At 28.2% G+C, this 15,385-nt stretch overlaps 1 protein-coding gene across 1 annotated transcript in view; it reads right to left on the bottom strand.

The window, feature by feature from the left end:
• LOC112691312 (RYamide receptor-like) overlaps positions 1-14,576 on the bottom strand; it is a 75,435-nt gene extending 60,859 nt beyond the window's left edge. Inside the window, exon 1 of the mRNA XM_025565479.1 lies at positions 14,546-14,576. The gene's annotated coding sequence lies outside the window, so the exon portion shown is untranslated. The remainder of the gene's footprint in view (positions 1-14,545) is intronic.
• Positions 14,577-15,385: the final 809 nt, after the last annotated feature.

Raw genomic sequence — 15,385 nt, 5'->3', positions numbered from 1 at the left:
GTTGGAGTTTTTTTTTCAGTGAGAACAATTTAGATTTTACGGTACACCATACCGGTAACAATGTTCATCGAGTGTGAAGAGCAAATTCATGGTGCGAAATCCATTGCAAATAATGTTATGCCGGTAAACCGATTGCTGCGTTACAGTTTCGTATATGTTATTGTACATACTTATTTTCGGGTCACCAAATGACGTTTCTTACGGCACGGGAACAATTTTCATGCAAATACCGTCGCCCGAAAACGCCTCCACTGTAGAAACCTCCGGCGATATATAGCAATCATTTCCCGGCAACACTACTCTCTTGGACACCCATACAACGCACTTAATAAACGATTACGTTGAAATATTATCAAAAACATCGTCATATCTCGACGACATAGATATGGGCCTTTTCGCAGTTCATCTCGTACAAATGCGGACTGTTATCCTTTTGCTTCGGTCATCTTTGAAGACTCCGACAATAACCCGTGCATACAATTTTATTTTTATCAAATTTTAAGTTTTTGTCGATTTAATTAACGAAAAACAAACAATAAATAAAAAATATACATAATATAATGGTTAGTTATATGAGTTTTGAGTTTATTATACGTTATTTATTTTATAAGAAATTGCACACCAACATTTTTTTTAATCAACTTATGTAATTATGGTATTAATATTATCAATATTAAAGAAATAAAAATTAATGAAATGATATACTGCCAATTTCTTCGTTTGGCTACGAAGGTGTAGGATAAAAAAAATAAAAATATATTCACAAGTATTAACTACGTATGCTGTAACAACTACATACGAACATTTATCTTTTACTTAAAAAACTATACGTTATCGTGTTGTAGTGTTGGATAAAAATCGCTGCGTTACAGTGCATAAACCATTGGATTGTAAATGAGTCGAAATATTATACTATGGTGCGCATTAATACCATATCATTGGACGATCGGTCTCGAATACAATATACCGCGATATAAACTGGCTGTCACCAAGCCATACGGTCACACGCTCATCACAAATATATTGTAATCTGCGCAGCGTTTACGCAATCATTGTGTCACGATCGGTTAACCCGGTGAATAAACTAAACACGACCAAAACGCTAAACTATTACCAGTGATACTAAATCATTGGGCGAACCCGTTAAGTTATATTGACACGTTAATCATAATTGAAATATATTATTTACATCAAGAAACGTGAATATAAATCGAGTTCTTCTTTGGATTCAACGCATAATAGTATTATGATTTCGAATTCTAGAAAATATCAAAACCATGCATTATCGATTCCGTTTGAATAACTATTTGATTTATGTGAAATACACCCAGCCATTAGCCCAGAGCCATCAAACTTTATGACACTCTCAGATCAGTCGAATCCGTCTACGTTATAACAATATGTCTTATTAGGATCAATAAGTATTAGTAGTGAACGTAAATTAGTTATTTGAATTAAGGGTCCACAATTATATTTTATGGCTCAATACCTTTTGAATAGATTATTCAATTATAATTCGATTATGAAGAGAACAGCAGCGACGAAATCGTGATTTGGTATTTTTAAGTATATATTTATTTAAAGAAGAAAAAAAGTATTTATAATTAAACCCGATAGAGAAAGGTTTAAATGTTAAACAAAAAGCATTATCTAAAATAACAATAAGAATTTTAATAAATTTATAAATGTAATCAATATTATATTATGAAAGGAAAAGGGTCAGAAATAATTGATACTAAACACTATATTATTGTTGAATTATAAATTAAACGATTTATCTGATTTAAACGGAGAACAATTAGCCTTGTATGCTTGGGCTTTAACGAGTTATTGAAATCGTTATTAATAATGAATATAAAATTGAATTAATAATATCATGCTTGAATATATCCGTATATTAAGTATTATATCAGGAATTAAAATATATTTCGATTATAAATATTTATTATAATATCTAATAACATAAATTATTAAGTAAAAATTAATAATAAGTAATTAATTATCTTTTTTTTTTTTAGAGATATTATAAATAGTTATGAATAGGGGACGGATTTTAATAAAATTAAAAAAACTCAAAATATCTACATAAATATATATTTGTTTGTATTTAAATAGAAGAAAATCAAAATAATTAATAACCACTTTATTTATACATCATAAAAATAATATTATGTAACTTATATGATTCTCTAAGATTTAAAAATGTAATGTGACAACGATTTGTTAGCAAAATTATTTTATGCTAATTAACGAACCTTCAACATCGACTGACGTAAATGTAAAAGTATTTGCGAATTCAACGTTCAGTTTAAGATTCAGTCCTTGAATAATATCACTATTTCTTTTTTATATATTTTAGTCTATGATTTTCTTCGGATACATATAGGAATCTTCCTTAAACCAAATTTCCAATGCGATCTTTTGATTTTTCTAATTTATTTTGTGCTTCTTCAAAAATGAATAAACTTTCTCATGAGACATATTTCGAGTTATTTTATAGTACGGATCAGACAAAAATGTTATTAAAATAGTATAAAGACATATAGAGAAGTGCTACCTTATCAAAAGCGTAAATGATAGAAACACTTAAAATTCATTTAGAATCAGTGGACTATCATTGTAGTGGAAAATAACCAAAATTGTTATTTTAGACTGTAATTATAACTCAGCCTATTTAATAATGAAATAGGTTCGAGAATACCATTTTAAAGACGTAGATAATTATTGTATTATTATGATATCGACGAAATTTCGATAAACATAATACAAAAATTCTTATTATTTTGTTTTAATCAATATCACCATCCAGTTCTTCCTGCTCATGCCTACAAACGACCTAAATGACTCTCCATTCTGCACCTTACATATAACAGAAAAGTCCTGTGATCTTTCACACATTCTTTTCGACTGTCCTTTTCTGTACTTAAAATGCTCCACTTTGTTTAAATCCTGAAAACCCCTTAATATCTCCCCTAACCTATATTCTATTCTAAATTGTAACTCTGAAATTGTCATTAATTAAATAATAGCCTGAGTGAGTGAGTACTTTTAAAACGTACGAGAAAATCATTATTATATTTTTTTTAGTGTTAATCATTGATATAGTATAATATTGAAAAATGTCAATATTAATTTTTTTACCTTATTGGATCGACTGGTATTATAACAATGATGAACTACTAGATAGTATGTATACTTAAATATAGTGTACTTAAATTAAACTTAAATATTTGGATATGAAATAAATCGTTTATATAGATTCAATCCGTATCCACAGAAAAGTATTATTATGTTTTGTAAATAAATTGTTTTTCAGTGCGTACTGTTCGTACATGATACGATTCAACAACAACGATCGGTGGAAAACTAATAATAGTTTGGAGTATTTTGTTCATTCCAATATCTTACAAGATCAGTACTTGTATTACCCGAAACTTGAGAATTTTTTAACAGCAGTAAATTGTTATATCCAACCTATAATTTACCGTTCAACGTTAAGTCGGTATGAATGCATATGATGTATGAATATAATACATGTTTATTTTGTCAGTAAACTCTACATTGAATTTAAATATTTATTTTGAAAATGTCCTAATATAATTCAAAATTCATCGGAACATTTGATTTACATAATTACTAAAAATTACTTAAAAATTAAATTGTTCTTTTTTTTTTAAACTTTATTATTATCACTGATAATATTCACGGATAATTTATTAGTTAAAATTTTGGAAAAATTTGGAAAAATTTGCAAGTTATTATGGTTTTAAAAGAAATAAAAAAATGTTTCTTTTTGACGTAACGAACTACGCAAAATCTAGTTTTTAGCCGTTTGCAATGCAGTTTTAATAAATATTTATTATTACTAAAAGTACAAGAAAAGATTACTGCGTGTGTCCAACAACGCGAGTTTCATATTAAACAAATAATCATGACGTATGTGTGTGTGTTTAACGTAATATAGTATTCACATTTTTTACGTGATTACTGTAATACCGTAATACTGTAATTACCGTAATAATGTGTCCACATAAATAAATAACTATTATTTTTACCACATAACATTCTCGCGAAAAATGTTAAATTTTAGAACCATACAACGCCGTTCCTTATCGAAATTATTGTTACATTATTGAGGCAATGGATTTCTTAAAAAGTTCACGATCCACGGTGGTAAAATACCAGTTTAGCCGGTACATTGTATTGCGTAGCGTGTATGATGTATACGAACATGCTATGCACTATTGCGATCATTGGTTACTGAAATTATCAACACCATTTAACCCGTAATCAAGCCAATCAAGGCGAACGAGACCTCGCGCGTTCCCGTTGTTGATTATTGTTTGCTTAATCCTTAATGGTCCGCGACAAGGGTGAAATTATCGTACCAAAAGAAGCGTATTGAAAACGTTATGGTTGCAAAACAATATAATACAATAAGGTGAAAATATTAATCACTTGCACTCGCCAAACAAGTGGATTTCGTTTTGAACTTGGAATAAATGAAGACTGCGTGATACGGTACCCGCGTTTTTTATAATCCAGGAAATCTGCGACATAATAGTAATTAATGGAATCGACAAATTAATATATATAATATGTTTATACATTTTCCGTCCGTGAAAAACTTAACCAGATGACAAAACGTCACGGTGTACGTGTTACGGTTTGTTTATTTATTTTTTCTCGTCCGGATTAGTAACACCAAAACTATTCGATGTATTAGGAGTGGAAGATTGGATTACCGTGACGAGTGGAGATTTAGGACAAAGGTGGCTGACCCAAAATAGTTGGGAGAAAGGCGAAGGAGAAGGAGAAGAAGAAGATTCAATGTGTTATAAACACTGGAAAACCGTTGAATTTAATTAAATAAAAATTTGATGGCAACGGATAGGATTGATTTAGCACTGTTTCATCTGAGATCGGACAGACAAAATCCGATAAATGTAAGCAAGTAGACGAAGTAGCTACGAAATTGTAAATATTAGAAGATACGGGAAAACAAATAAGTTATTTATAAAACCACGAAGCTAAAACATTCACTATCCAAAGCTATGAGAGAAAGTTTAACATTTCATCTGTGGTCAGAGATGGTGAAGAAACGGACACGTATAAAATAATTTTAATTAATATGAACATTGTTGAAAATCTAATTTATGTATACAAATTTAGGTAAGAGTAATCGTTTTTTTTTCGAACGTTGTCGTTGAGACAGACATGTATTACTCAATACATAGAACCGAACGTATATATATACATAATCCACCAAATAAAAATAAACTTTATTTTGAACATTCAATTAATTTTAAGTTTTTTTAATTATTACAAGAACATAAAAAATGTAATTAAACCAAAATACCTAACAGATTCAGAAAATATTAATATGTATATATATTTATAATTATAATAAATAAATATATTATAATTAATATTTATTATATTAATATAAATATAAATATTCGTCACCGAATAAAGTGAATACCATTTAAAATAAAATATATTATTGAGCTTTAGTATAATATTAAATTTTTTGAATTGTAATTGTTAAAATAAAATGCTGTCTATAAAAATGTTAAAATTATGTAATTAGACTTAATTTATAAGCTTAATTTAATAGTATTAATTAAAAATAGTCTTACAATATTTTATAAATAAAGATTTGGTAAAAATGTATAAGTAATTTCTCAATTAAATGTGGATATATTGTAATATTGTCTCAAGTATTCGCTTAGTCACAAAGTTATTCACATTAAAATTGAAATCTAAGTCAAATTGAAATATTTTTATTTTAAGGACTGTACGCAATATTTGAGATTCTAATAATTAAATGAGCACCGACAATTTAAAAAAAAAACCATTAATATTTCGTTATTTTTTTACACCACTAATTTGATGAATAAATGACGAGAGGCATTAGAAGTTATATCGAAATAAGGGAATTATATTATAAACTGTTTAAACAATTTGAACAAAACTATTCTGTAATCTTCTGTTAATTGGATGCATCAAAGTATACGATGAAAACAAATTCTTGAAAATTCGTTCAACTGAAAATGCAATCGTTTCCATCATAATGAGGTTTATAAACTATAAAGGTGGAATAGAATACGAGTGGCCGTTGTACTTAAAATAGAACTGATTCAAAAATCAAAACATTGTTATATGCACGTTCCACTAAATGAGAAGTTTAATCCAATGATAAACGGCATCAGACAAACGTGCACGACAAAGTTTAAAACGCAAACAGATAGACGACTTTAGTCATGCCTAAAGGAGATGCGCAAGTTTCATAAAACTTTTTTACAGAGCCTTATAATTTGTGATAAAATATAGAAATTCTGTTTAGTTTTAACTTTATTTTTTAAACATTTTTCATAATTTGTTGTTCGGATAATACAAATTAATGATCAATAAGACTAAGTTACTAAAAAATTAATTATAATAATAATAATAAATAAATTATTCATAAGCATGGTAAATTCTATGATACCTGTTACCAAAGTAATTTGGAGATTTCAATAACAAGACGAGTTATTTTAGATTCTAGGCGAAGAGACGATAATTTTTTTTTTTTAAGTTCAACTTTTGAGTAGCTAATCGAACAACCTCACATAGTATATCCACAATGTGTAAAATTTTAAACTTCGAAAGCATTTCATACATCATAAAATATTTTATTTTTTTTTATAGTTTTTATAAACATTTATGAAATTAGATAAAGAATAACTCAGATAGAATATAATATTTCGTTAATCATGCTTAATGATAAAATAGTTATTTGTAGTTATTGGTTATTTGTGTTGAGTAACTCGAAAATGGAATTCAAAACGATTAATATCAAAAGAAAGGAAAGTGACCGGAGAAATGTTTTTTTTCATAAATTATTTTAGTTTTAATTTAGTTATAAGCGGATCACAGAATGATTATAATTATTATTAACGTGTTTTATATATATGTTGATTGATGAAATAAGAGAAACTTATTTAATATGTACTGAGACTTGTACTTCAAATTCCAATATACATAATTCATTAACCACGTGAAATATTTATAAAGATAAGTCGATAAAATATATATATCTATCACATCGACTTTACAATGAAAATAATTAATCGTTTACTATTGGGAACGAAGGAGTACAAATCACATACGATTGTAACACGACCATGCCAGTGAAACCATCGTTATATATGAGGTATTTTTTCAATTTGCCATAACCAAATTACCCAATACTAGTACCAAGTTGCATTGTTGAAGAATTAAAACATCAAAGGACACCATTCAATATCTAATCACTGTTTTTTTTTTTTTTTTTGACCAAATTTTGTTTGCCATTAATTATGTGTTAAATTACTAACGTTAAACATTTATAGTATCATACAGTTCAATATTAATTATACACTAGGTGTCTTATAACGGTACCACCTATAATGTAATAATTTATATTTATATAGTAAAATCACAGCAGTTAACATCGTGGTTATAACTAGTTATAACTAATTGAAATTTTGCAATACATATACTATCATTTAACGTTTGAAATTTTTGAATTTGAAACTGGTGGATGAATGTTAATTTACTGAGTACAGCAGTTCACACAAGTACATTTTGTTTCAATGAACTTTCGAAATACATCGTAAGATCTAAACGATTTGAATTGAACTAGATCATGTTTCGAAATATCATGAACTAAAAAAAAAAAGTCAATGAAAACGTATATATTAATTTAGATAGGTACATGTAATGTACACAAATTTGATGTTAAAATACCACACATATTTATATGTTCACCGGGCAAACCACGGTCACATATGGTAGTCGTTTATTATTAACAAACTCGTTCCTCCGTTAGTTTTAGACTGCAGTCTCTCTGTGACACACGTAACGTCTATGTAGTAACAGTAATACATTTAATCCTAGAATGTCCGACGTTATCCAAGCAGCCCGAGAAATGTTAAACAACTCTGTGTGGGTTTTAATAAAATACGTGGGTATGTATGGAACAAGACAATAACGGCTTTTAATTTTTGAAGAAACCATATGTATATGGTTAGCGTTACTGTGATCGTATGAAATATAAGTTTATATTGTAAAAAAAAAGCAAAAAATTTACAATAACAGAAAGAAAAAATAACTATATGATGCGCTACTAGTAATGTCGATGGTATCTGTAATAGCTATAATATGTAAGTATAGCTGTAATATGTAATAGCTTTGATAAGCAGTAGGAACAGGTGTTCTAAACATTATTAAAAAACATAATAGTTACAATACGTTTTCCATGCTTTTATTGGTAAACGAATTCGTTATGTCAGATACCTGCATTCAAATAACATAATATCAAGAAAATGTATTTAATAGCAAAAAATTAAAAAATTAAATTAATATTAATATGGTCGAGGCGAGTTAATTACTTAACACAAGTTTAAATGAAATAAATAAAATACAGTGTACAAAAGAACTTCATAACGTGTTTTAAGAAAGATAAAATATATTTTTTATTTTATGTATATATACATAAATAAATTCAGTAATGGTTTATATATAATTTAATCACTTTGAATTTATGTTTACAGACAGTATAACAAGTGCATCGTTAGTTGTGTATTAATTACGACATATATTCTTTAAAATACTCTTTTGCTGTAACCAGTGCACCACATAAATTCTAGTCTGCGTTTTAAGCTGAAACATAAACGTCAAAAAAACGTGTTCAAAACCTTACACAACGGTACACTGATTTGTTGTTTATTCACGTCAAGACATTTAATTCTCAACACCATAGTTTTGAAGATTGACTCATCGAAGCGTACGAGAACAATAGTTGTCTTGCTTAGTTGCAATAGCGTAACCAGAAAAAAAATGTAGGGGGAGATTTTAAATTTTAAATTCTCTCGTACATAGTACCAAATTGTTTTATTTGAATTAGTCGACCAAAAGTAAGTTAAAATTAAAAAAAAAAATGTAATTATTTACTTTATTGAAACTGTAGAAATTGCGTTGTATTTCCATTTAACGGAAGACGTTTTTACGTAGTGATATATATATATACTTGTATACAATAGCGGTTAGAAACGAATGTGTTTTTTTCTCGTGCCGAAAACCATGTGTGACAAAAAACAGGAGCAACATATCAATCTCAAATTTCTTGTTAAATTGAAAAAAACTCCGACTGAGTGTTATAAATTATTGCAAGAGGCCTATGGGGGACAATTCTCTATCTCGTGCACGTGTTTTTGAGAGGTGTAAGCGCTTTGGTGAGGGCTGAGAGAGCACTGAAGATGATCAGCGCCCAGGTCACCCTGTCACCGTTTCCCACTGTGCAATGAATTGTTGTATAAATGTTTCAGCGACATTTTACTGGAACCTGTAACATCGCAATGCGAGTTTCATATGTGTATGAAAAACATTGTTGCAACACTTAATGCCCTGTTTTTGCTGACACTGAGGAAACATTGTAAGCACATATTTTGAAATATAAATGCATTGTTGCATTGCAATACATACCCAATGTGTTCAAGTAATCTGTATATAACATCAAAAAATACATACCTATAATGTTATGTTGACACATTACCCCACTGTGCAATATTATGTTGCATAGATGTTTTAAATCAAGTTAATAATTTAATTATTTTAAAACGAAAAAAAAGAAAAAATAACATTCAACATTGGGAATTGAACCTCTGCTAGATGATAATCTCCATATCTACCTAACTAACTGACCTACGCCTAACACCTACTAGCCTACACCTAACATGAGAAGTACTTTGTAAAATTGTTGTATTTATACCTATACTATACTATTTTCAGAATCGTATTTTTACAGCAAAGATTAAAGACTATTTCGAGTTCGCCAGACATTAGTATTGTTGTAATAAAAAGTTATTTTATAAAATAAAGATTAAGATACTCTATATTATAAAGTGGATACCATACATTTCTTTTTTTTAATACTTCACGGAGAAAAGAAAATTAGACATATCTTCATTATGTGAACATAATTACTAATTAGGTAGGTTACCTACCTGCTTAACATAATGTGAACCACAATAATTGTATTTTGTGTCATAATCGTACAAACAAATAAAATAGGTGGCAAATTTAGTTATATAGATATGTTCATCATAATCAAATTCCATTTTTTTTAAGTAGGAAATAGACACATAATTAAACATTCATTATGTATATTATAAACGCACGCCAACAGTATGATGTCTACTCGTATGTGAATGTGAGCAGTTTTGAACTGTTAGAATACGCCAATCATGAATAACATTTTGATTCCAAATTTAGAAGTTACAACAAATGTTTAAAATCTATTTAGGTAGTCGAAAATAAATGTAAACCGGTATTATGACGGCACTTGAAAAACTATTCTGAGTAAAAGATATCGAATGGGTCAGTTTATTTATAAATTATTTGAAATTTGTAAGAAACAGCTTCATGATATCGTATACATGTTTCATTGTAATATCATGTCACTGATAAATCATAAACATTTAAAGAATGTTAGTTGTTGACACGAAAAATATTATTTTTATAAAACAGTTATAGAATATTGTGCTGATGTTAATTGGTAATGTTTTCTTGAAACCTGAATTCAACATAGCATCAATGTTTTGTAACTTTCAATGCACAGTGGGTTCAACTCCGGAAACAGTGACTAAAATCAACCAAATTGTGCGTGCAGATCGTCGAAAAAGCATCCGAATAATTTCCGAGGCTGTAAACACCGATAAATAAACGGTTAGAAAAATTTTACATGAGGAATTACACATGAAAAAAGTCTGTGCGAAGTTGGTGCCAAAAAACCTGACTCCTGACCAAAAGCTCTTGCGTCAACAGGTCTGCTCAGATTTCCTTGAAAGGTTAGAAGAAGATCCCAGACTGATGAAAAACATTATTACTTGCAACGAAATGTGGATTTTTCAATACAATGTTGAAACAAAGCGGCAATCGATGCATTGGAAGACGTCTGAATCGCCCAGAATCAAAAAAGCAAGGATGTCCAAATCAAAATTCAAGGCAATGTTAATCGTTTTATTTTGACGTTAACGGTATTGTGATGACTGAATGGGTTCCAGAGGGTCAGACTATCAACCAGACTAACTATTTATCAGTTTAAGCAATACTGCGAGAACGAGTTCGTAAGAAACGGCCCGAGTTCTGGAAGAACAACTCGTGGATTTTGCACCAGGACAACGCACCTGCCCATCACGTGCTATCTGTGAAGCAGTATTTGGCCGGTAAGCGCATTCCAGTGCTCGAACATACGCCGTATTTACTAGATTTGGCACCGTGTGACTTTCTTTTGTTTCCAAAGATAAAATCTACTTTGAAAGGGACCCGATTTGAGTCGATGGAAGCGGTAAAGCAAAAAACGGCAGAGCTCCTAAAGGCCATTACCAAAGAAAACTTCCAGCTTTGTTTCAATCAATGGAAAAAACGTATGGAAACGTGTGTGGCGAAGGGAGGGGAGTACATTGAAGGGGAGCATTCGAATGTAGAATAATTTTTATAATAAAACCATTTTTCGTAATCAGTCTCGTTATTTAATAGCCTGACCTCGTATATATCGATAAAGTAACAATAAATATGTCTAAATGGTATGAGGCGGCAGTTACCCGGTCGACCGTATCACGTACGTACTACGTGACTTTGTAATTTTTTATTAAGTATTCACTTGTAAAATACAAATTATTAATATTTGATTATTGTAAGTAACGACTCACCCTACTCATCCAATCTGTCCAAAAATGTTTAACAATTATGTGATGCATAATATTATACCAATGTATTTAAAGTATTGTATATTTTTCAAAATAAGAGAAACATTTAAGGAGGTGGAGGTTTATAACTCGTAAATCCCACCTGCGACACTACTTAACTGAGTACAAGTGTATCGTGCACACGAAAAGCTTTAAGACCGTGAAAAAACTCACTCGCACCACATATTATATCGTAGTTCCGTCCAAATTCTTATGCTTCGGTTGTAACAAAAAATATCATATTGAAATATTATGATATTTTCTATTTACAAAAACGATTGGACAATAATAAAATATACTAACGATCTTTTAAAAGAATTTTGCAAATGCGTTTTAAAATCATGTAAATTTAACCACAATAACTGTTTAATAAAATTACTTATGGAAAATTTTCGTTTTAAATTTACAGTCAACTTTTAGTTGGGATACGAAAATAGATAATGGAATAATTAAAATAAAAAAGGAGATAAAAATAAAATTAAAGTTCACCTAACCTACGAGTGAAAAGTTTATCCACGTGGACGTGAATTTCCTTCCAACCATAGCGATTAGGATATAGGATTAAATATTCATTCTTTTGATAACCAAATATCCATTGTCACCGTTTATTTTTACCCAACGACTTGCAAAGTAAAAAATTAAAAAGTGAATATCAATTATGAAGGGTATCGTATAATACTAATTCGTCATATTCTTTTATGTAAATCAATCATATTTTTTAACCTATTCTAAAAATACATTCGTATATATGATCCAAAAAAGATATAAGAACATTTCGGAATTTATTAAATTAAATATTAGAATTAGTTTGGATTTTTTTTGGGGAATTTCAGAATCAAAATAACTTTAAAACTTTAAGATCATTAATCAATAAAACGTACAAGTTTTATTATACGTTTATTAAAGGTTATTTTAACTTAAAAGTTTTGGATCATCATCATATTGATTTTATACACAATTTTCAACTGTATTATTCATTAAACCGAGAAATTATCATAATATTGTAATTACTGTTACCTCAATTTAAATAATTGAATATATTGTCTATCATAGATCATCAAGCTATAAAGAAGCTATACAAAATAAAATTCAATAGCAAAAAATTGTATAACTCATTTAATTATAATTTAAACGTTTATAGTCATCATGATGTCTTAAAATTTGAAATTTAATCATATAAATATCACTCATTCTATATTATGCAATAAAACAATTTCAGGAAAGAATGGATTTTTTTTTGAATTAAAAATGTATTAATACACGTAAAATCAATAAGAGTGGAGATTGATTGTTCATAACAGGCATGAGTGGAGGCAAGTTACAATGAAAAAAAAACGTAATATCTTTATAAATCTTATATCATACCAATAAATATGACCTGTGTCATTTTTATCAAATGTATGGTTGTAATACAATTTTTTAGTTGATCACATAATTATCAATTACAAGGAACTGAAAGGTATGCATTTTACGACTTGTGTGAAAATCTTATACTTATAACACCAATGAATGTAATTTTTATTTTAACATTTTAAATAAATAGCAAGTGATTTTTAAATATTTAAATTAAAATGTTAAAGTTGAAATTTGAATCCAAAATAATAATAAATAGCCTACTCACCTATATCTAAAATAAACGATAACATTCGAATATCGAATTGGTTCCTGGTCTAATTTAAACTCCTATGTTAGATATTTTCTAATATATTCATCATGCTTCACTAAGTACATTCTTGCATTCCAAGATGAATTTTGATATGTATCGTATTTTTAGATGATTTCGGTTATTCATCTTAATTTTTTAACTATTGTTCATATGATTTTAATTCATTCATTAAATAATCCAAAATCCTATCGTAAACTTCAAACCTTACCGCATTTGATTGTACGATAAACATATAAATCGATAAGTACTCCTTTTAAAATTAAACCCATGTCGCATTATCAAGGTGCCCCTAAACCATATAATTTGCCAGTTGACCAATTGAACAATAAACAATATTGTCAGGATAGTTATTTAAAGTTTACTTTGATAATATTTATTTACATACAATTTTAGTTGAATGTATATATATATATATATTTATTTAATCTGCTGTTCGTTCTTGTTTGAATAATGGATAAAAATATTTTAGGAAATAAATTATGTACAAAAATACGATAAATTTCGTAAAATGTATAAATTAAGTATTGTTAGATTTCGTCGCACAAAGTTACGAAAATCTAAAATGGATACTGGCATAAGATATATTCTACAACAACAAGAGTACTACAGAAAACTATTATCATCTGAAATATAATTTTCAATTTCCGTTCTTAACAATTTTACCGAAAATCGGTTTAAAAGTTACCCGTCTGACTTATTGAAAACACCATTTATGTCGATTCTCTAACCGATAAATGAGGTGTATAAAGACTGCTGAGCACATTTTCCAACACAAAAGTACATCGTTGTAAAACCAATAGTTTCTTTGTTGTACTCGTAATATCAAGTGTTATGTGAGTTCTGTGCAATAACGGAGGACCGTTATGAGATTACTTTCACAGGCAGATTCGACAAAAGCAATTTAATTGATTGTCTATATGTGTTGTAACATGCATTGCAAACCAAACTGAACGATAAAAAGTCATTCATTAACAGTTCTGATACTTCACCGATATGAGATATTTTTTATGATATACCAAATTAATATATTTAATATTTATCTAAAAAAGTATGGATAGTATTATATGAGTTAATATACCTTATTTTTGAAAAATTCGAATTGCCGAACCTTTTTAACTGTGGATTTTTGACATTCTTTATTTGTTTTATAGATACGAATATTCTAAATCGATCTGAAAACAAAAAAATATATGTTGTATTATTATCTCTTTAAAATTAATTTAGAGTTTAAAGTTTAATAACTATTATACATATATATATATATATATATATCTGTCTAACCATACCTATTTTTAAATGTTCATATTATTTACATAGAACACCGAATAATTAATAAAACCAACCACAAGTTAATATAATGAAATATAAAGAATGAAATTATTAAATAATTAAAATTAAAATTTTTAAGAGAAACCAAAACTTTTGCCATTTAAGATAATTTTACATGAATGAAGATTTACCATTTAAATAAAGAATAAATTCATGGTACATTACATACGAGCATTATTTTATTTAAATTACTAGCTGTACCCGTACAAATTTGACCGTAAAAATAATCGCAAGTCAAAAACATTTAAAATTTTCATTTTTATTGTTAAAAACAATACAATTTATTGAATAAAAAAATAAATATTTATTACCTGTGTTTTTATCTTTTTTTATATTTTAATTGATTTAATGTACGAAGCGCAAAAATTAACGTTCGTGTATGAAAGAGTGGATAAATAAATTATATACAATAACCTTCCTTGGTTAATTATCCATTTAACTATATAAACCACATCGATCCACATAAGCCGTTTCGGAGTTTATCCCGAACAAAAATAAGTGACTTTATATCATGTAATGATTTTTAAGAATAAAACAATATATCACTAGAATTACATTAACTGTTTGTTACTAAATTATAACAAAAATTAAAGCTCGATATTTATTACACATATCGTCA

This window comes from Sipha flava, unplaced genomic scaffold (genome assembly GCF_003268045.1).
Source record: "Sipha flava isolate LNK unplaced genomic scaffold, YSA_version1 597_pilon_pilon, whole genome shotgun sequence".
In the NCBI taxonomy this organism is placed as follows: domain Eukaryota; kingdom Metazoa; phylum Arthropoda; class Insecta; order Hemiptera; family Aphididae; genus Sipha; species Sipha flava.
Note: the sequence above shows the minus strand (reverse complement) of the source record. Positions and strands in the feature narration are given on the sequence as shown.